Below are 22,690 nucleotides of genomic sequence, written 5' to 3'. Positions count from 1 at the left end.
CAAAACCTGATTTATATTCAGTTTCTGCATTTTTCACAGATAAATAAGTAGGGAGAAAGAGAAACTGAAGGAACATTTTAAAGCAGCCAGAACCAAAACTAATATATGTGAGTATTTTGGGGGACTGAAGAAGACTTCTTCTGCTGCTAGTTTTGTCAGCTCACTTTAGGTCATAAGCCACATGACACAAACCTTTACTTACAGCAAAGTCAAAACTCAGAAATGCCTTTTCTCTCTCTGTCTCAGCTCGGGTTGGGTTTATTTAGTTCACTGGCAAGGTGAATAACTGGTCAGGGGGGCCAGTGACAGATCCCCAGTGGCAGAGACCAGAATGTAGATGCCAGTCCCAGATTCACCACCAGAAGCTTCCAGCATATTCCTGCACTGGCACACCTTTCACAGGCTGTTCTTCAACTCTTGAGTGCAAATGCCAAATAAAAAGGGACTGTGGTCAAAATATGAAATTCCATGAAGGTTTACTCAAAGATCTATTTTTCATCTGCTTTATTGTATGGGGAATTTTCTGCAATAATTTTGTTCCTTGTACCAAGACTCCTCCAACAGCTAAAATCATGACACTGTGAAAATGTGCAGATTAAATCAGCAATTGTCCACAGCTAAGCCATCTACATTAAAACATAACAGAAAAACCTCCTTAATTATAAATGGCAAACAAGCTGAATGCAGATTAGCTGACACACTTTCATCAAGTCTGATTCTTTTACAGTGATCTGAGCTCTGATCTACTGTACTCACACGAGATCCCTGGGGAATCTATCTCCTGTAAGATCGTATCTTAATTTGCTCGGGTAATATTTTTAGCAATTTGATGTCTTCCTACCCTGTTTCCCACCAAAGAAATAAATCATATTGTGGTCATTAAGTAAACCCATTCATCCAGTTCCATTTGCTATAATTCTGCCTGCTACCGTGTAGCCTGGGGCTATTGATCAAGCATAGCATTCCCATCCAAGAGTGTGTATGTGAGCATGTGTTTAATTAGAAACTTAATTTATTGCAGTGACAGCATGGAAACTTTTAAACACAGGAATTTTCAGGCCTATTTTCAGCTCTTAAAAAAATACATGCCTTGTTTGATTGCAGACAGCTTATTTAATTTATACCAAAAATTATTTCCATTATTAAAATTAGCTATGAAAATGTTTCATTCATCTATTTTTCCTACCTTCCATTTAATAGTTTATAAGTCTCCCAAAAGTAGAAACAAAAGTTATTTGAATGAGTGTATGTCTTTGCTATATTACAGAACTACAGAACAGCTGTGGGACTGGAAGGCACCTCCAAACCTCTGCTCAGAGCAAGATCACCCACAGAAGTTGCTGATGACCACGTCTAGTTGGCTTCTTAATATCTCCAAGAATGGAGATTCCATAGCCTCTGTGAGCAACCTGTGACAGCCCAACCAACACCCTCACAAAATAAAGTGCTTTCTTCTGGTTACATGTGATTTGCTGTATTTCAGTTGCTGCCTGCTGCCTCTTGACCTGTTAGCAGGAGACACTGAGAAAAGTCTGACTCTGCCTTCTTTACTTCCTCAACCAGGTATTTATATACATTTTATATATATATATATATATAGTCATTGGTAAAACCCCTGCTGAAGTCAAGTTAAAAACACCTACTGCTCGCTCTTATTCACTGAGCCCATCACTTCATCATTAAAGTTTCCCAGGTTGGTCAGGCATGGTTCCCCCTTCAGAAATCCATGGTGGCTAATCCAAATCACCTTGTTTGGAAATAATTTCTGAAAGACTGAAGTGAGGCTGAGTGGCTTGTTGTTCCCTGGATCCCCCTTCTTGAAGACAGAGGTGACATTTGATTTCTTCCAGTTCTCAGAAGTCTTATTCATCAGCACAACCTTTCACAAATAATGGAGGGAGAACTGGCAGCGACATGGGATATTTCCCTCAGCACCTCCTGGCTGTCTCCCATCAGGTTCCAGGGTTGTTTAGAAGTTTCTTTACCAGGTCCTCCTCCAAAAATTGGTAAATCTGCCTTGTTCCAGACTTTTCCTCAGGTCTAAGGGGCCTGGGATTCCAGTAACCAAAACTTATCAGTGAAAATCAAGGTGAAGAAGGAACTGAGAACCTCACTGTCTTCCATCTGTCTTCTCAGCAGATCCCCAGCACCATTTTTGCAACAGATCCACATTTTCCATGGTCATTCTTTTCGTGTTGAATTGTCTATAGACACCCTTTCTGTGGCCATTTAGATCCCTCACAGGTCCAGCTCCTGGTGGCTGTCCCAGCCCTGTCTCTGCACTCCTGGACAGTGTTCCTGTGTTCACCCCAGGCCACTTGCCCCTGCTTCCATGCCTCACGTGGCTTCTATGTTTGGGTTATGTCAGAGTCTTTTCTGCTATCCAGGATTCCTGCTACCTTTGCAAGGCGTGAAGGGCTCCAAAGGAGCTGACAGCACAATTTCAGAGCAGCAGCACGTTGCCATTTTCTGCCTGAAGCACCGAAGGCTGTCACAACCATTTATCAGGGGCACTGCAAGCCACGTAACTATTATTTTTCCCCATAGGAATCCTCCTCCTGGTGACTATGAAGCCACGGCCTGCTGTGGGGACCTCTCCTGTGAGGACACAGAGGCTCCCAGCTCTCTGATGGAGGTCACCATCCCTCCCTCGTGCTGCAGGGAGGGCTCCAGCCTGGGAGGGGGACGCAGGCAGGGCAGGCTCGGGTCGCTGCCTGCTGATCACCTGCAGCACACACACCAGCTGCATGACAGAGTGAGCAAAAGCGCCAGTGAAGCAGACAAATGTGATAAAAGATGCTGTGAGGGCAGCTTGAATAATTCTATGAAGAGCATTGGTTTGTCATCGGGGTACTAAAACCTTGGAAAATTCACATTAGAAGGATGCAGCATTTTCCTCGTTTCTTGGTCATAACATAACAATCCCAAGGTCTACTTGCGCAGATAAAACTTAGATTACAATAGGCAAATAGAAATTTCATAATTTTAATCTGGAATATCAGAATAAAACATCTCCATCAGCCCCTTTCAAATGAGAACTTTCTCTGGCTCTCCCTCATTCCTTCCAATTTTAAAGACCTTACTAATTGCCTCTATTATCTACTTATTAACTTCTAAAAATACATTTTTTTCCATAATATTTTTGTATTAAATATGACCATGCTCACTGCCAGAACAGAAACATCTCACTCACTTACAAGGCTGCAGCTGAAGTGCCTCTCCTAAGATTAAAGGAAAATCCCTCCTAGGTATGATTTGATTTGAGCATTAGCAAGACATCTGCCAAGATATTAGCACAATTATCCAATATAGTACACACTCTTCTAATTTACTATTTTATTTATTTATTTCCAACTAATACTAATACTGATTTATTTCATTAAGTAATACTTCATTTCCAGTAACCATAAGGTGCTGTCCAAGAATTTGGCTAAAATAAAAGCAGAGATAGCCTCAAGATTCATTGTCTTCCAAAGTAGCACACTCCTGGTCACAGAAGAACAGGGAGGAAAAACTTGTGCTCCTGTCAGAAACACCCTTCAACCTATTTTGGAAATAAATAGAAATTGTATCAATTCCTCCACCTCCCAAATTTTGTATCTGGACATATACTGCATGCTACTTCAAAAGAGGAAAAAAAATCTAAAAAGAGACTGAAAGAAAATCTTGCTGTTCTGTTCCACTTTATGTCCAGCACTAGTAAAGCAACTTAGATGTGGCAAAGAAATGAGAAGGGCCTGTGTCTTGTGCTATAGTTTGACAACTTTATTTGTCATCTTCCCTGGAAAATCCATTTTTATATATGTTTAATATATTTTTTTAAAATCATAGGAAAGAACAAAAAGACTCGTGCAAATCTGTCAAGCCCTAGAGATTATGCTCAATGTCCTTCCAGTAGTTTGATACTTAATGTTTCCCTAAATGAATTCCAACTGCTGAGTGGGGTTGGGATTTTTTAAGAACATATTGGAAAATACATAGACCTCTAATGTTTCCTCTCTTGTGTTTTTTTCCAGCAATAATTGGACCAAATTCTCTTCCTCTTTTTGGAGGAGAAAGTTATCTTTATCACATGAAACATTGTTTTCTGGTTTTCATCTCCAGATGTCTCAGAAGCTCAATTCAGAGAGTCTCCCAGAGGTGCACATCCATGTCTGGGACAGACACAGTAGGGCTGTGGTGCTTTAAAGAATCAGTCCTTCCCCATGGTGGTTTGTGGTTTTATACAGAAGACAGAGACTCGAAAGCAATGTTGTAATCAAGGACTCTAGGTTATGGAAAAGGTTAAATTTATGTTGCATTTTCTATTTGATTACTTATTTTACTTATTTTTGTTGCCTTATCCTCCACTCACTGGAAGCAGCTCTCTCACAGGATTATTTCACCCCCCAGTCGTACCTCCAGAGCAGGCAACAGAAACTCATTTTTCTATCTCATTCTTCAAATGCTCTTTTCTACACTTCCTCTGTTTCTTCTAAAATATTATAGCTGGATCAAATTTTTTGACTCCGTGAGGTTTTTTTACCTCTGTTGTTACTTGCAATTAGCTTAACAACTTATCACTCATCCACAGAAGCTTTAAATAATTTATATTTCAGGTTTTGCTTTGCAGTATTTCCTCCCAATCCTTTTGCAAATTATACTTTTTTTTTTGTCCTCAAGAGTTCTTTGCTCATAAACACTGCCAATCTATTTTACTTAATACATTTTTGATTGTATTAAATTGGAACATTTACATGTTAATACACCTGTATTTGTATCCAAAATCCATCCCTAATGATCATGGTACTTACCATATCCATTTTACTTAATAAAATTCAGTCTGAAGTTTTTCCTTGCTGAGTTGCCTGTAACACATACTGATATAAAAATGAGTTCTACATGAAACTCTAGTCCTTCTTATTAATGACTGAATAAATTACACAAATTAAAATTCCCTAGATATCACTGCAGTCACTAATCTAATGCTCTCAGCCATCTCTGAGTGTGCTTCCCTACCCTGAACCACAGGTGGTAAACACTTTTTCCTTCCCCCTCAATACTTCAATTTAAACAGAGTCCAAATTTCCACATTCCTCTTCATTTTTAATAATCCCCATCACAAGCTGAAAGGAGTTATTAACTCACAGTGCCACCTTTCCCAATCTTCCTTACAAAATATTCTGATGCAGAGGGTGTCCTCTGAATTTCTAATCCAGTCATAACAGCACACACTATACAAATAACAACTGACATGGTATTACCCTAAGTTTTGTAAGTAGTATTAGTAAAATAAAAAGAAATATTTACAACCATTGTCAATAGAAAGACTATTGATACCTTGTATAGAATCTGTGTGCCCATGGATGTTTCTTCTGTGAAATGAAGGTTAATATTTTAAAGTTCTTGTTTTAATAAAATCTATGACAACCAACTTTGTCTTTCTCCAGAACCAACAGGGCAAAATCTTGGGCTTCACAGGAGGACCTTCTTCTAAAACTCTGTTTAAGACCCCTAATCTCTGTAGCAGATTAATTTCTATATACATAATAAAGGAAATATAAAATTTAATAAAAATGCTGGTAAGCTGCTGCCATGCTAGAGACTGAATCCCTTTGTATCTGCACAATGTTATGAAAATTGTTTTTGCTGCTTCTCCTCTTTCACCTTGCCCCTCTGTTTTTTCCAACATCCTTGTAAGGGTGGACTGGTTGAATGTGGAGCAACAGGTTGCTGATTTCTTGTTCATATACAGCTATGGACAGACAAACAGGATATTCAGTTTTCCTGGGGTAGAAGTACTTACATTTGAATATCTCTCCCCCAACAGTTGTCAATTGAACTTGTAGAACTGAAATAATCTTGGAAAATCTCGGTCTTTCCATTTAGTTAAAACTGACCCATGAGTTCAGATGTTAATAGAAAACAGAAGGAGAGCACAGATACAGGGCAGCATGCAAAAACAAACTTCCTTTTTCAGCAGCCCAGCCTAAAAAGTAGGAAAGTGAATTATCTCTGTCTAATCTACACTTGATTTTGTGCCTTGAAAGGTACACCACACCCAGGAAGCCAGTTTTTCATATTACCTCTCTAAATTTAGCAGTGTCAAAGAAAATCATGGGTGTGTTTTGATTACTTGGCTGCCAGTGAGAAGTGCTTCCCTAATGCTTCCCTCATGTGCCATAGGCAAGAAATCTCTATTTTTTTGTGCTATATATTTAACAGTATGACCAGTCCTCAAGCACCAATACTAGTGGACCTTAAAGGATAGATAACTAAAAATAAATATCAAAATCAGGCATTTCTTCTCCTCATTCATGAAAAGTGAATTTCCTTTCCCTGTAAAATATCAGAACAATATTCTGGACAGTGGATTTAAAAAAAAAAAAGTTTTCTGCTTGTCTGAGGATGACTTGAAACTTCAGGATGGACAAATGAGATATCAATATCTGGAGAGCATCACCTCTCAGATCTATTCCTGCACATCGGTAAGAAAGGCACTTGAAAGCCTGGAAAAAACCAGAAGTTTGCCTCAGTCTAATATTGCATTGAGAGGCATAAGAATGTGACTCTTCTCAGTCTACCCTTTCTCTCTTATTCTACTAAAGGGGAGAATGCAGAGAGTAAAGGTACCTTGCATTACTTCCCAGAACTATTTTAAACCCTTTTTTTTCTTTTTCCTGTGCCAGTATAAATACTTGACAAAAAGCCTCTCAACTATAATTTCTTCCTTTACCCCATGCTATTTCACCTTTTTTTTCAAGGCTTTATTTGGGACATTAGTAAGTCTTCTGCTTTATTTTAAGGATAAAATCCAGAAATATGATCAGACAAATTGTCTGGGACAAGAATGAAAACAGTTTCTGTACCCCTGTGTTCATTATCTGTCCCTGATTGCCATCCATTTTTTCTGTCTTCACCTCTTCAGCATCTTTTCAGATTTGCTTTCTTCTGGCTCTTATTTTTCTGCTGACATAAAATACACCAGTGTTTTAAAATGATAAATTATCTTTATTCTCTTTTCCTCTCTAAGATTCATTTGACTGATGTGCACTCATAACTTTATAATAATTTCTGAACTTCATTTGCTTTATTTTCATTCATTTCAAAGCCAGAAGCATTTTATTCTGAAGATATTTCTTCAGTTACAAGATTTAAAGAATCTTTTTTCTCTATGAAATAAACTCTAACATTTTATCACAATCATAGGCCTTTGGATAATTAGAACTTTAAGAGAAACAAAACTGTTGCAAAACTTGTGGTAAAATAGATTGAGCAGCATGATGGTTCCTGGTGTCCATCTTCAATGTGCTAAAAGGGAGACAAGAAGAAAAAAACAAAAACCACAAAATACCCCAAAAAAACCCCAAAAAAACCCAAAAAAAACCCCCCACAGCTTGAAGAAATGAACCCTTGGACTGTGTGTAAGAAGCATCCCTCCTGTGAACAGCTCTCTTACATGCACATGGTTTTTGGCTGATAACACATTTTCCTTCTCAAAGATGATGAATTTGGATTAATACATTTATTGTATATTCTGTGTCTGTGCTCAGAACAAATACTCGCCCACATATTTATGTGCTATCATTTCTTCATTGTATGAAAAACATATTGTTTGAACTTACAGGAATGACCAGTGGTAATAAATCATAGCATGAAATACGCTTGATATGTCACTTCTGTCAGTAAGCCATGGGGGAAAGGAAAAAAAATTGGCCTCATGCATATATTTTTTAGGGACATTTTTTCTTGTTTCTTATTGTCTCACTTTTCCTGATTCCAGTCAGAAACTCGGCAAACGAGGACTGACTTGTTTAGCACCTTCCAAATGTGCTGAAATGAGTTTAGTCACAGCCTACACAGAATGCTATTTCTGTTTACTGAAGTCCAAATCTGCTCTACAACTGAGGATCGTGGATCAAAGATCAGCCAGCATGGAACAGATATTTCATTTCCAAATCTTGCTTGCAGAAGAAGACCAAAAAAATTGTCATTTTACCAGGCTTTCCACAAAATAAGTGTAAGCATCATTCAGGTGGGTTTTATGCAAAATGCATATAAGGATCATAAAATGGGCTCAATTAAAGAGCAGAATATATTAATCATAAAAGTGTGACAGCAGATTTTGACACCAAGGTGTCTGTCCACTCCTCGTAAGGCTTATTTTGTAGAATATTGCTTCAATTCAGGTCCACATTATCTGTTTTCTTTTAGATTGTCCCATTAAAAGTACTATTACCCTTAAATAGGTTATCTAAAATGCTTTTAAGATGTGTTTATGGCATATCTGATGATATAATGAAGTTCATTTAGCTCCTATAAATATTCTTAAAGGGGTGTTTTCAGCAGGTCATTCTTCTTCCACACCAGGCCATGCAGTGATATATGATGCCATTAGTAGGCCATCTTCAGCCCAGTTTCTCCACTAGATGTATATATTTTTAATTACTCTTTCTTTGTCAGAGTGAGTGACATTTTACTGGTTGCTGTACTGAAAGTGGCAGGCAGTTGATAAAGTGCTCCATGGACCTGTCCTTCCACTCATCAATTTCTTGCAGGTGTACAGTTTTGCTTTTAAACACTATAATTCCATGTCAGAGGAGATGTATACAAGCTTAGGGGGTTTATTCAATGAGCCATAAATTCTGTGCAGGGTTCCTTGTATTTCTTTAATTTGAGATGACTTTGCTGTTTTCAGCTCAACTTGGTTCATTTTCACATTAATCTAGAAGTTCATAGGGGAAAGGGAAAGGGAAAGGGAAAGGGAAAGGGAAAGGGAAAGGGAAAGGGAAAGGGAAAGGGAAAGGGAAAGGGAAAGGGAAAGGGAAAGGGAAAGGGAAAGGGAAAGGGAAAGGGAAAGGGAAAGGGAAAGGGAAAGGGAAAGGGAAAGGGAAAGGGAAAGGGAAAGGGAAAGGGAAAGGGAAAGGGAAAGGAAAGGAAAGGAAAGGAAAGGAAAGGAAAGGAAAGGAAAGGAAAGGAAAGGAAAGGAAAGGAAAGGAAAGGAAAGGAAAGGAAAGGAAAGGAAAGGAAAGGAAAGGAAAGGAAAGGAAAGGAAAGGAAAGGAAAGGAAAGGAAAGGAAAGGAAAGGAAAGGAAAGGAAAGGAAAGGAAAGGAAAGGAAAGGAAAGGAAAGGAAAGGAAAGGAAAGGAAAGGAAAGGAAAGGAAAGGAAAGGAAAGGGAAATCAGACTCAGAAGTCCAGGCTTTATTTATTTATTTATAATAAAATTTGTATTCTCTCCAATTCTACACATACACAATTCCTACTTAGGGTGGCAGCCTTTTCTGCCCCATTTGCTTTCTGTCTCTTTATCCTAATTGGGTCAGAATAAATGTTATATTACTCTGTGAATTCCAGAGAGGAAAGTGTCTTTGAGGTAAAAAAATAAGGAGTTGGAAAGGAGAATGAAGAAAATAAAGACCAAGTGGAGTTTTTCTGGGTCGTAGGGTACTTGGCCAATTTGACAACAGACAGGCTTGAATCTCTAAAATTCCTCAACAAAAAAGGTACAAGCATCAGGTACTAGTTAAGATTTTTTGTGATAGCCCTATATCTATAGTTCCTCTTCATGCACCTGGTATTATAAGGATGTGGCCAGCTGGAAGGTGCTAAGGACTGTTGTTTGGGAACAGCAAGAACTGTACACACCCATTTCAAATTCAGCTCCCTGTCTTGAGAGATGAGTTCATATATTTTCTCTTCAGTTTGAATTCTCTCTAAAACATATGACTATGGCTCAAAACTAGTTTCATTATTGGTTTGGATCCATTTCTAGTCTACCCAACAGGCAGTGAAACAAGCTGTCACAGAGGTGGTAGAGCCATGTTAATGAAGACCTCTGCTACGGTGAAAGCCAAATAGTTATTTCATAAAGACTAACATAAAGACAACAGAAATGGAAAATATGTCACTTACACATGGGATTTATTACACATATTAACCACCTTTGCATCAAAATTCTTTGCCTCTCATGTTAATCCATGCAACTACAGCTTGCACATCTGGCTTTTCTTTCTTTTCCATTTTAGCTATTATAGAATTAGTACCTAGGCATTTTTCCACTGGAAGAGATTATCAATATAATCAGAGTACTATCTCAAACTCCTTTCCCACAAATTAAAGTTGTGTTCTATATTGTCTCTCCTAAAATACATAGCATTTTTTATTCAGTGCTTAGCTTTATTTTCTCTCCTTTCTCTGTGTATTCTCTAGCTTTTTAATATCTTGCCCTTGTTGGATCAAACCTATGGTAGATAACCAAGCTAATAGTTTTTCAGAGGTAAAACTCAGTCATCCAAGCCAATATTTTAACAGTATCAAATACCTCTTAAAAATATAGAGGTTAAATAAATATCTTTTTAATTGATCTAATCCACCAATTTATTTTGTGTAAACTTTCTCTTTCACTAAAACATGTTAATACATGCAATAGACATTTAAAGTGGCAAGGCAAATTAAAAAAAGATAGAATGAACTAGAGCCTCTGTATAAACCTAGTGATTTATAGATCCTGATATTTGTCAGTAATGTCACTGCTAAGCCATTTTGAGGTTGAAACTGAATTTTAGCATAAGGGCTGAATTTACGCTAGCCCAAATTTGGGAAATGTGTTTTCAAGTAGCAAACTAAAACACCTAAACTAGGAGGCCCCTTGTTCTGTTCATGGAGAAACAGACTGCTCAGAAATTCAGCCCACCTAAAATCCCAGTTTGCACCGGGAATCCTCTGTGCCTAAACTTATATAATGGAAAGAACTCACTCCACTGCAAAGTTCTTGGTCCCTATTCACAGAGAGACCCCTGACTACCCAGCATGGACCATGTCTCTCTTGAGTAAAAGGTCCATGTCCACACTGAATGTTGGAATATCTACTGTGCTTTAAAATGAAATCAAAACCAAAACACCCAAAACAGTAACAAAAACAAAAACAAACACAAACAAACAAAAAACCAGAAAAAAAAACAGAACTAAAGTAAAACAACAGCTCCTTCCCTTCCCCTTTACCAAAAAGTAAAACCAAACCCAAAAAGCCCAAAAAGGATTAAAGAGCAAACCTGAACACTTGTATCCTGATCTCCCCATGTATCATAGTTTTCTCACTCCCTTAGTTTCCTTTAACCTTCACCAACAAACTGCCGAGATCACACCCACCTAATTCTTGATTACTTTAGATTTTACTATTTTTACTTTAGTAAATCAAATACTTGATTTACATTTAGACATAGGGCTTGGTCTCTGGTCCTTTTTTAAAATTTAGCAGGTTAGTTTTATTTGATTTAGTATGGGTGAAGTCATGCCTATGGATTTTATAGTGATAATAAAATGGCTTCAGTTCTTCAAGTGATATTTACTATGGAGCATAGGTAAGCACACAGAAAAATTTCTGATTTCTTTTGTTGCACAGATTTTTGCAGTGAAGCAGCAATTATTGAAAAAACAATAGAATTATTCTCTTTAATTATTTTATAAAGAAAATTGCTGCATTTACAACCACAGTGTATGACTACATTATTTGTAAACTTTCTCAATGGGTGTGATCTCTCAGAAAAACAACAGAACCTTATGTTCTAAGCCCATTGTTATTTCAACATACAAGTAAAAGTGTATATACACTTTTTTCTTTGGCATAAAGTGTCAAAGAGGTCTTACTGCCATTAAAGACCAATTTCTTGCAGTATGTGGGTAAACATATTGCAATCAAATATTTATCAGAGAGGAATTTACCTTTCCTTAGCTTAGTCCTGACAAGTCAAATGTCATACTGGGAGAGAAAGGCAAAATATAACCTTTGCATATTTTAACTCACTTAAAATACCTCTGCTTGCTTTTCCCTCAGAAAAAAAGTAGATAGACACAACTGGGCATAGCAGAAACATAAAATCTGTATAGACTCATCTCTCTACTGACTTTCAAAAACCAATTGAAATAGAACAGTTAAGCATAACTAAAGGATTTTTCAGACAGACAGCTAAGCTTCAGTGAAAGCCATTGAAGTTCGGGCTTCTAAGACCCTAAAACATTTTCAAAAAGTGACCTTAAGTTCTTAAAAATCACAGAGTAATTTTGGAAATTACAGCCAAAATAAATATTCTCATCTTCTCTTATGACTTTTCATAAAGTGCAGCTGGAGATACCAGCACATTTTTTCTGATATACTACAAAATAGGAAGAATTAGCAAAGTAAAGACACAAGCCATAACCATATCTGTTCAAATACACGTGAGGTATGAAACATGTATGGTGAGGTACTTGTATTATCTGTTTAATTGTTTAACACAGCAATACACTGCACCCATTAAACACAGAAATTGTGTAATAATAATCCAGTAGGGAGAGCTAGAGTGTAATACTTTTGCCAAGCACTTAATGCCAAGGATTCAGACTGCATAATCAATTAGAGAAGACATTGCTATTATGATATGCATTTCTTAAGGACCTCTCCAAAATGCCTAAGCTCTCTTATTTACATTTTGACTTGTGTTGGTTGCCTCAAGGAGAGAAACCAATCTTTTCTCCTTCCAATATAAGGGAGCTTTGCAGCTTCTCAGAGACACACAACTGTGTCCTTGCACAGCCTGTTGTCCATCCTCTGCTGCAATAATTTGCCACAACTCAAAGTCTAGGACACTCTGAATTCACTACCATCTCCAGAACAATGACAACAATAACTGTCAGCTAAGTCAGTACCCCTTGGTACATAGTCCCATTTTTCTAACACTGAACTTCACAATAGAAACTGAATTTGGTCCAACCACTGTGCATGCACCGCTTGGATATTTTTGTAAATCAGTCTTAATCATTATGTTCTTACAGAGGCTTATTCCAGGAGGCTTGTACAGATCTGCAACTTCCAATAAATAGAACCTTATCTGAAATTTGATGAAACCAAGATATATTGTATAAAAATATTCTAGTTCGTTGCTTGTCCTTATTTGGATGAATTTTATGCCTCTCTGTGTTTAATATAGCTATAAAGATTATAACTCTACATGAGATAGATAGATAGATAGATAGATAGATAGACAGACAGACAGATAGATAGATGATTAAGACTGTACAGGCCAGGATTGTCCAGCCTAGGGCAGAGTTATTTCCCTTCCTGCTTTCTTCTTTGCCCATGGGATTGAACACCATATATCTGCAGTGTGTTAGCAGATCTCCCAAATCTTTTCAGCTCTTCTTGCACACACATCTAAGAAATATAGCTCAGTTACAGCTGGAAGACCTGTTCATGAAGCAAATTATTTTCCCCGAGTTCTTGGAAATGCCAGTTGGACCAAGTTATGGTGCAGAGCATAAATGCAGAACTGTGTTACAGAGTGCTGAGAGGCAGGACACAGACACTATACAAAGGGAATGTCCTACAAATGTCTTGGCTCCAAGTGATTGTGAGCAGCCTGCACTTGTAACAGCAGGAAAATTACTGAGCAGAGAGTGAGGCGATTAAAAGCTGTGCTGGGTCTGGCACTTCCTGAGACACAGAGGGCAACTGAACAAATTTAATAATGCTGCACTCTACATTTGTCAACACATTTGTCAAAAATATCCACTCACAGAAGTTATTTCTGTCCAACATTAGTCAGTCCTAAGGCACATGTTATTATCAGATTTTTTACACATAAAATCATTGTATAGACATTTGGCCAGTTATGATCATCGTGTAGTAGTTGCTCAGAAGATAGAGTGATGTTTATCCAGAAATTGTATTTATCTAGGGAGGTATCTAGCAGGTAAAGAGAGAACAAAGTGTTCTGCTAACATTTGTAAAAAATGATCAATGGTCAGAGACCAAATCTTACAAATTTGCGTTGTGTTTGACAAGCATTGTAATGTGATGGAAGGAAAACATTAAAAGTAATTTGAAAAGTGAGGGTTATAATTAAACATGCCCTCTCTCTGAAATATCTTGATAATAAAAAACTACACTGTCCACAGGTACCACCAGTCTTTCTGCCACATCGTCTATCTATAAAAAATATAAACAAACCCTCTTTTGTCTTATTTAAACAAAATTAAATTGTGAAAGCCAAACAAAACCAAAATTTTGAAACAGGATTTATATTAAGGATGCAATTTTCCCAGGCAGAAATAGATGCAATGTATGGTGTTATACAGATGACACTGAGCACCATTACTATTGATGCCAGGGTGGAAATGGTGTTCAAGTAACAAAGCATTTGCCGAATAGACACATGAAATTGGACACATTTATATTTTTCACTAGAAAATAACAAAACAGGACCATTATAAGAGGTACTAAACCCCTCGCCCAAGAGAGATCAGAGAAAAGCACATCTGCCCCATTAGAAGCTGATGCCAGAGTGATTTGGGGCTGGCTAACAGCTCCAGGGATGAAACACCCGCTGCAATCCACGACTCCAAGGGCTGCTGTCACCTGGGGAGGGCTGAGCTCTCGTGTGCAGTGCAGGGAGATGGAAACTGCAGCTGGGCTGTCATAACAAGGTTAACCCACAGCCAGGGGAAGTTGTCAATCTAAATGGAGACATATTGTGGAGGGACCAGGCTCGGCTTCCCCAGCCTCCCCCAGGGAGGGATGCCACAGGAGCTGAGTCACTCCTGCCCAGGGAGGACTTAGAGAGACAATTGCCTCCTTGGCTGAGCCAAGAGAAGGAGCTCATGTCCATTTGGGCTGATAAAATTGCAACTAATGCGTTTATCCTTTTGCAGCAGCAGCGCTGCTGAAATTTCTGAGGATAGCAACAGATTATCACAAGAGGATTAGACTTGTTAATTGATATTTCTGGTACATTTGACTGGAAAATGAAGGCATCAGGATGTAGATGCTGAGCTGTCTCTGTAAAGACATGGTTGAAACTGGGGCTTTTGCTCTGGCACAGCTGCTTGTGGGTGAGAAGTTTCTCAGCCATGTGTAAAACAAAGCACTTCGGGGTGAAGAACATCAAAACAGCCAAAGTTACTTGGTACCCTGAGGACTGTGAAGGGGTTTGGTAGCCCCCATCTGTCTCCTACCCCTTCCTCCACACCTCCAGTCCTGCTGGTACCCATCCAAGTGCAAGTAAAGGTAATAAACATCCCTCCCTCTCCCTCTCTCTCTCTCTGATATTTGCCTTAGCAGCTTTCATCCAAAATGAATAATATACCTTTGCTGATGTTTCTTTGGAAATTATGTAGCTTCAAGAGATCACATAGGAAATCAGACCAGCTTTAACTTGTAATGAAAACTGGTTAAAATTTATGCTGTTCTTCACTTTTATTATTTATTACAACCTTGCCAGAGTATATTGATTTTGTGCCAACCTCTGTTCTTGTCACAGTTTTTGTCATACAAATGAGGTTCCAGAAATGTAATGCCTATATTTTATGAAATATAGTCCTATGCCATTTCAGGATGACCTTTTCAGTATTCTGCATTCTGATGGGTTGGCTGTTTGTGAGGCAGGGGCCTATTTCCATCTACACCTTTTCCCCTCAACACTTACGTTTTAAAAGTAATTTAAACAGAAGCTGCTATACCAATTTCTTTTGTTTGTATTGGCATGCAGAGTTGATAATCTGCTTTCTGAAAAACTGGCAAACTCTGGACAGCTGGATTTTCACTGGAGGTGCCTCCCTGCAGTCTCTGTGTTGGAAGGAAGTTTTAACTACAGCACTAGTTTTAGTACTAGGATATGTTAAACCAATGGGACTGGTTTGCTTATGCTTCCAAGCTATGCTAAATGTACATTTGAAACAGCATTATGAAGCACACTAATGAGGCAAAAGTTTACCCAAAGGAATATCCCTCAGCTATAAGTGACTGACCAAGAAAGAGCAGAGGCCCCAAAAACAGACAGACAGACAGACTTAAATACAGAGTCATCACAGTGTCACCCACAGAATGGTGGAGAATACACAAGATGCAGAGAAGAACCTAGATATTTTACCCTACAGTGGCAGGGTAAGTTCTTTTAGTGTCTGCATCTGTAGGAAGAAGGGATATTATAAATACCTGTTTATAGTCATTCCTTATTGACTTTTCTGACAGTAGCATAAGAAAAGGGCATAAAAAACCCTTTCTCTAAAAAGTATACTTGGCTGTCAGCTCTTACCCCTTTTTCTCAGAATGATAATAGTTCCTTGCAGGATTCACAAAGGCATCTGTTCCAATTAATCACCCCTATCCCACAGATCACGGGAGCTGCTGACTCTTGATTTCTCTTATGACATCTTTAGCATGTGGTGTTTTCCCCGGTACACAATAATTTACTTTTGCAATGAATATTTTAGAACACACAACAAAGGGCTGTGAAATTATATATCTTCACAAGACAATCCAGTGGGTAAGCTATTTAATCAGAATTCAGGAAGCTGAGAATTTTTGCTAGTCCCTGTTATGGCTCTGGGAGTCCTCTGAGCCTCTGCTCTTTGCCTCCATCTATTCTGACCAGCAGCTCCCAGAAGCAGGAGCTCAGAGGGGGCTGACAGCCAGCCAGACCCCAACACAGCAGTGCAAGTGTAGTGACAATGGCTCATCTGTGACAGATCACCTAGTTCCTGTGTGCCCTGGAGACAATTTGTGGATGCACAGGAAATTCAGCCCATCCAGGACATCTTTGCCTTGCTGCACACGCTTTTGTCACCTGTGCAGCGTGTGCAGAACTCCTGACACATCCTGAGCACTTCAGATTCCCAGTACATGTGTGCTTCTTGTGTGCATTTATTTCTGCCTGGAAAATGGTAGACTATTAAGGATGTGCAGTGGAAAAGCAATCCTACCAGATTTTTGTCAGCTGAAGCCTCTGCTGTGTGTACACAGGGTGGGCAACTTGGGCACAGTGGGGTTCTGCTTCAAAACCTAGGGACTCCTGAAAGCTTAAAAAGGAACATTTTATCTGGGGGAAGGGGCAGGGAATAAAGAAGTGGAGTTTTTCCCATCATGTTGAAAAGGAAAGCTGAGCAGAGCTATAATATAATAATAGCAATATAGTTGCTAATATAGAGCAGCTGTGGAGCTGCATCACCAGCCAGCAGTTACAAATCATCACAGCACTCCTCACTGCTCAGGTGGGTGCCCTTTGTGCAGCACCATGCCCTGCCACCACTGCCTTGTTTTGAACATCAGAACCCTGCTGCTTCTCCTGGGGAGGCTCTGCCTCTCATTAAGGCAAGCAGACACCCCCAAAGAAATATTCCAGGCACTGCAGAGCAGACCAGCCTGAGCTGATCTGCACTGCCTTGCTGGAGCTGGAAGTTTCTCTTGGTTATGAATTCATCTCATTGCATCTTTTACAGGACAGGGTGTTACAGATCAGCCTGTTCATAATTTTCAGAAAAAAAATTGCCTTGGATAACCTATTTTGGGTATAAAATAGCAGACAGAGCAGTCAAACCAATTAGGCATTTATATCTCACATATTGTCATGCCAAAATTATTAAAAAGCTTAAACTGCACTTCAGTTAGGGAAAGGCCTTCCTAACCTGCCTGCACAGCTACTTAAAAGAATTAATTAAGTCAGAAAAAAAAGCACTCTTCTCCAGCAAACAAGCAAACTTTTAAATATCATGTACTTTAGTCCCTTAATATGTAGTAAGACCTCTGAGCAGTTAGTTATCTTCACACATTTCAAAGGCATTACTGCAAAACGTTCAAGGAAACATGAGCAAAAAAATGAAAATGTAAATACATATGAGGCAAAATCTTTCCTGTAGAGAACAAGAACCCAGAAAAGCTTATAGATCAAACAGTTTAAGGAAATATATTACCATTTTGGATTTGTAAGGTTTTCTTAGGAGGATTAAACACCTCCTTTAGAAAAAGTTCATCTTAAAAGCTGCCGCTTCTCATCCACATTGCCCTGGAGGTTTAGTAGAGGTCCAGACAGCACTGCAAGTCAGAATTTCATTTAGCATTTCCAAGTCAGACTCATAAAATTCAGGTAAATCAAAATGAATATTTGGGAAAGACAAGTTTTGTTGAAAAATATTCTCAAGCTGTATAAACAACAACAGCCAAACAGCAGGAGCAGCGTGTGGGATGTGGAAATGCTGTAAAAAAATGCAAGATAATGTAAAAATGCAAAAATACTCACTTTGTGAGTAAGGCACAGCCATGCTGCCATCACCAACATGGGTCCTACCTACAGGAAATATTTTCAAACTGTTGTAGCTATGTTAAAACATTTCAGTGATGTAAACACATCAATGCTGATCTATCCCAGCTGAGCACCTGCCTCTTGAGCCCTCTTCAGATCTGCTGCTGTAGGCAAAATAACAGCCAGAGAGAGCTGGACATCACACCAGGCACAAACAGATAGGAATTACAGTCAGGAAACTGCACAACACGCTGCAACTACAAGAGCCAATGGAATACTCACTCTTTCCCAGTGAGGGCAATGAGCATGGGCCTGGAAACCTGGAAAGGCATGGTCTGAGCTCAGCTGAAGCCCCAAGGGGTCCCAGGGCCACAGGAGACCTGTTGCCCACGTCAGGTTGGGAAGTAGAAGCTGTGGCACCGTCCAGAGGGCGAGAGGAGCCAGGTCAGGCAGAGCTCAGCCAAGCTGGGAGGTGGGTGTGTGAAACAAAGGATGCCACACAGCCAAGATTTCCAAACCCTGGCACGCAGTGAATTGGCTGATGACACCCTGTCTGAGTTGTTTTCCCATGCCAAATTGCATTAAAAAGAGCTAAAATACATGAAACAGCTCCTAATATGAAGCTGCCTTGAAACAATGGCTGGAATTGTCCCAGAGATGTTGTGTGAATATGGGAATTGCTCCATGTGATCCTGATGCATCCACAAAACAATTTCCCTACTAAACTGCTCAAGCCAGCTGTGTGAAAGGCAAAACAGGCAATGCCTAAGCCAGTAAAACTACTCTGGAAAAGTGCAGTGTGCCCTGTCCCCAGAGCTGGGTGGGCAGCAGCAGCTGGAGGACAGAGGGTCCCTGCCCCCAGGTCCTTCCCTGGTGCCACAGCAGCACAGCTCAGTGTCTGAGCCCCTCTCCTCCCTCCCTGCATGATCCTCTCTTCATCCCAGATCAGCTTCCCCTGGACTTTTGTCCAGCCCCCCAGTGCCTATCCTTGATCTATAAAAAAAGTCACTTTCTGTTCACTCTTGAGAATTTTTGGGAGTTGTAAACTAGTGCTAAAATTGTTGCTCTTCATATTGAGGACAGTTCCTGGACGGAAATAAGCAGATCAAAATTGTGTCCCCAGGGCTATACCATTCATTTTTTTCTGTTTGTATTTAAGCTAAAATAATCTAAGATGGGATTCTTCCCTCTAGGCTGTTCTTTTTTTTTGTTTCTGGGAATTAAGGATGTTAAAATCTTGCCTCAGCTCCCCATATTTAAAATGGCTAAATAAGTGCCATCCTTGCTGGGGGAAGGGGCAGTGAAATGGAGACATTTAAGATAGAACCAGAAGCTATATCAGTGGGGTTTCTGTAGGCAACAGAGATAAAAAGCAAGATCTGCATGGTCTAAACACACCTATATGTTTTAGGAGAGAAAAAAATAAAGAAAGACACAAAAAATATCTACTGTTATATTCTCCAGGTCTAGACATTAAATACAAGAGAAGCAAAATATGTAAAACTTTGTAAAAACAGTTCTCCTCCCTCACTTCTTGCCACTGAGCATTATCAAAGTGCTTTCCTTCTTCTATTTATGGCTTAAAATGTTGATTTTATTCTGTATTCAGAAAAAAATATGCAAAGAAGAAATTCTAGTCAATACCTAAATATTTCTGTCACAATGGAGTCTTGTCAGAATTTGATATAAGCAAAATATGAAAATTTGAACCACTGGCATATCTAAAATAATAATAAATATTATTTAACATATATAATAAATATTACTTTTTTTTTTCTTTTTCTACACACTGGCAAGATTGTCCCTTTACTTGGCATCCCATTGGCCCAAATTCCAGACAGGGTATGTGAAGACAACATAGTTACTCACACCATAAACATGTCTTTTTAGATGTGGATAAAAATATTATTTTCCTGAATTCTGGCAGGAACTTCCAGCTAAGACAACAGAAATTCACTCAAGAGGGTGCCTGATGTTCCCCAGTCCTTCTCTGTGTTTATGGGCACACCTGCAATCAGAAGTGGCATAATAACCCCTTTATTTTGGTACTGAAAGTGATGGTGACAACTTCTACTGTTCAGCCTCTCATGGGCAAAAGAGACATGCAGTAGATGACAAGAGAGATGCTAGGTTTAAAAAATTTCAAGGTATTCATAGCTCCCCAAGTTATGGTTTGGGTCTTAAAATCTTAAAATCTTGAGTTCTAGTCTTGGGAGCATGAAACTTCACAATTTTAAAGCTTTTTCAGAAAAACATGGGAGAGCTGGTAAAGTAGTTAAAAAAAAAAAAAAAGACACAGAAAAAGAAAAAGATGGAAAATGAAGCAAAAAAAAAAAAAAGTTTTACATGTTTCAAACAATAACCTGACCCCAGAGACTGACATTTTAAGAGGAAAATGGGTGGCACAGGACAACTTATGGTAAAGCATGGAAGAACATTGAGACCATAAATCCAATCCAGAAAGAGCAGTAATTAAGTACTGATTATGGAACTGGATCATTGAGGGAAATCTGTATGAAAATAAAGAAATAAAGCTAAATAGCTCTTGTTTCTCCCAAGAAAATCCCAAGCAAAATGATTTCCAGAAGAAAAAAATAACTATGATCATGTTCCCTCTATTTTGTAAGTGATTATCCTATAGGGATCAGCATCTTACTCTTCCTTGTATTTGTAAACTTTTTCCTTCTTCATGTGGATTTCAAATGAAGCACATTAGAATTGCTAATAACATTCCTTACTTAGCTGAGGAATATGTCAGGTCAATTCAGCAACAGAACAAGTCTAAGAACAGCAGAGCTGGAACAGAAATAGATGTAATTATTCTGTTTTCAGTAAAAAGTATATTTGCAAATCCTGCAAAGAAATGAATATTCAAAACAAACACATTGTCAGGGAAAAAAAAAACAAACAAAACCCAAAAATAAACCAAAGGAACCAACAAAAACCAAACCACCCTTATTATGTGAAGAAACAGACCCCTTAATCACTTTAAAACAAGAAATTTCATTTCTTTTATCAAGGAAAAGAGTGAGGAAATGGAAATATTGGCCTTTGACAAGTGAAAGGGAAGTGTGATGATGAGTGACTCCAATGACTGACATGAACTGTGTTTCATGGCACCTTATACCACCAAATCCAGCTGAAAATATCAGTAAAACATTCTGATGACTGTTCAGTAGGGGGTGTGAAATGACTTCAGGGACTTCTGTCTGAAAATTGCACCCACAAATTCACCTTAACAAAAATAAGCTCTAAATAGTTTGGTTTAGAGTAAATATTTTCATTCAATATGAGAAATTAATTGATGGCATATAATTTGGTCTACCATATACAGCTGGATAATTAACACCTATTTGTGGCCAGTGTGTGAAATTCTCCATCATTTTGCATTATAACCCTACAGGAACCTGACATCTCTCCAATGGTAAACATCATACTGCATCTAGCCTAGAACTTACACAGATAGGAGAGGCACTATCTCATTTACCAGCTTCTCCTTCAGTTATCAGCAATAAGCCTGACACTCACCACAAAGGGAGAAGTACTTGTTTTTATTCAGGGGGACAATACTCTATCCTTATACATGGCCCTGGAGATATAAACTTCAGAGAGATACCAAGTCACATTCTGTAGGTCTGAGTATATCTATAACATTCCTTGGCTGGAGCAAATGTGGCTCATTTTGTTCTGTCAACCAGGGTGAATTTGAGTAAAGGTGTAAAATATGACATCTAGGAAAATAAAAAGGTTTTTTACCTATCTAAAGATCTTAGTCTTACAGTATAATTTTGAAAAACCCCTATAGATAGTTTTTGCTTCTATTCTAGCAAAGAAGAAACTAATGCCAATGTCATAGTACTTTTCATTTTATAAGCTGTACAAAGCCCAAGAGTACTGTAGTTCCTTCCACAAAGAAAAAAGTAAATTCTCAGGTAAATATGCACCAGCATATTGCACTTGGTGTCCAACAGATGCACAGATGATTCCTCACACATTACGCCAAAGCTTCAGTCTAGAGGTGTGATCGACTCATGGCCCACCAGGGTCCAGTTCCTCACCTCATTATCCAGAAAAACAGACCCTAAGGCACAGGGAAAGGGATTTTTGGTCAAGTCTTTGCCAGATGGATCTAAGGTCAAATCACCTCTGATAGAAGATGCTTCTACTGTCTCTCCCCAAAAAGTTAGCTGAAAGCTGATGGACTTAGAATTCAGTTCTCTGAGCATATTTTGAAATGGGTATTCAAACTAAGTTTATCAAATGCAGAGAAAATTTGTTTTACTTTGAAACTCTAAAAAGGATATTTAATTGTTCTCTGAATGTAAAGTGGTGTAAAGACTTGTTGGTAATTATCAAAAAGAAAATAGGAGCATCTTTGGTTGTTTCATTAACTATACCAACAAAGCTTGCTCAAATTTATTTTCACACAATTTCCATGACAAGGCTATGAAAAACAAGGTGCTTTTGTCATTAAACTGCAGTTTCATTATTCCTTTGTTCTGTTATTTCAGACATGCACTGAACATCAAGAGACAGTCTGAAGAGTAACTGGGATATCAAATTTAGTATGGCTTTGCTAGAAGAAAAGAAATCCTCACTTTAATACCCAGATCTTAAAATTCTCTCTGCAGCTCTGTACCTTGAATCCTTATAAACAAT

General features: G+C 38.6%; 2 long non-coding RNA genes across 2 annotated transcripts in view; one reads left to right on the top strand and one right to left on the bottom strand.

Annotated features, from left to right (window-relative positions):
• LOC146768588 (uncharacterized) overlaps nt 1-8,792 on the top strand; it is a 58,771-nt gene extending 49,979 nt beyond the window's left edge. Inside the window, exon 3 of the long non-coding RNA XR_014957990.1 lies at nt 1,268-8,792. This is a non-coding gene — a long non-coding RNA (uncharacterized LOC146768588). The remainder of the gene's footprint in view (nt 1-1,267) is intronic.
• The window catches only part of LOC146768587 (uncharacterized), a 131,312-nt gene extending 109,488 nt beyond the window's left edge, over nt 1-21,824 (bottom strand). Inside the window, exon 1 of the long non-coding RNA XR_014957991.1 lies at nt 18,314-21,824. This is a non-coding gene — a long non-coding RNA (uncharacterized LOC146768587). The remainder of the gene's footprint in view (nt 1-18,313) is intronic.
• Between the last annotated feature and the right edge of the window lie 866 nt (nt 21,825-22,690).

This window comes from Lonchura striata, chromosome 1 (genome assembly GCF_050655825.1).
Source record: "Lonchura striata isolate lonStrDom1 chromosome 1, ASM5065582v1, whole genome shotgun sequence".
NCBI classification, from domain to species: domain Eukaryota; kingdom Metazoa; phylum Chordata; class Aves; order Passeriformes; family Estrildidae; genus Lonchura; species Lonchura striata.
The sequence above is the reverse complement of the archived record's forward strand: the minus strand, read 5'-3'. Positions and strand labels throughout refer to the sequence as shown.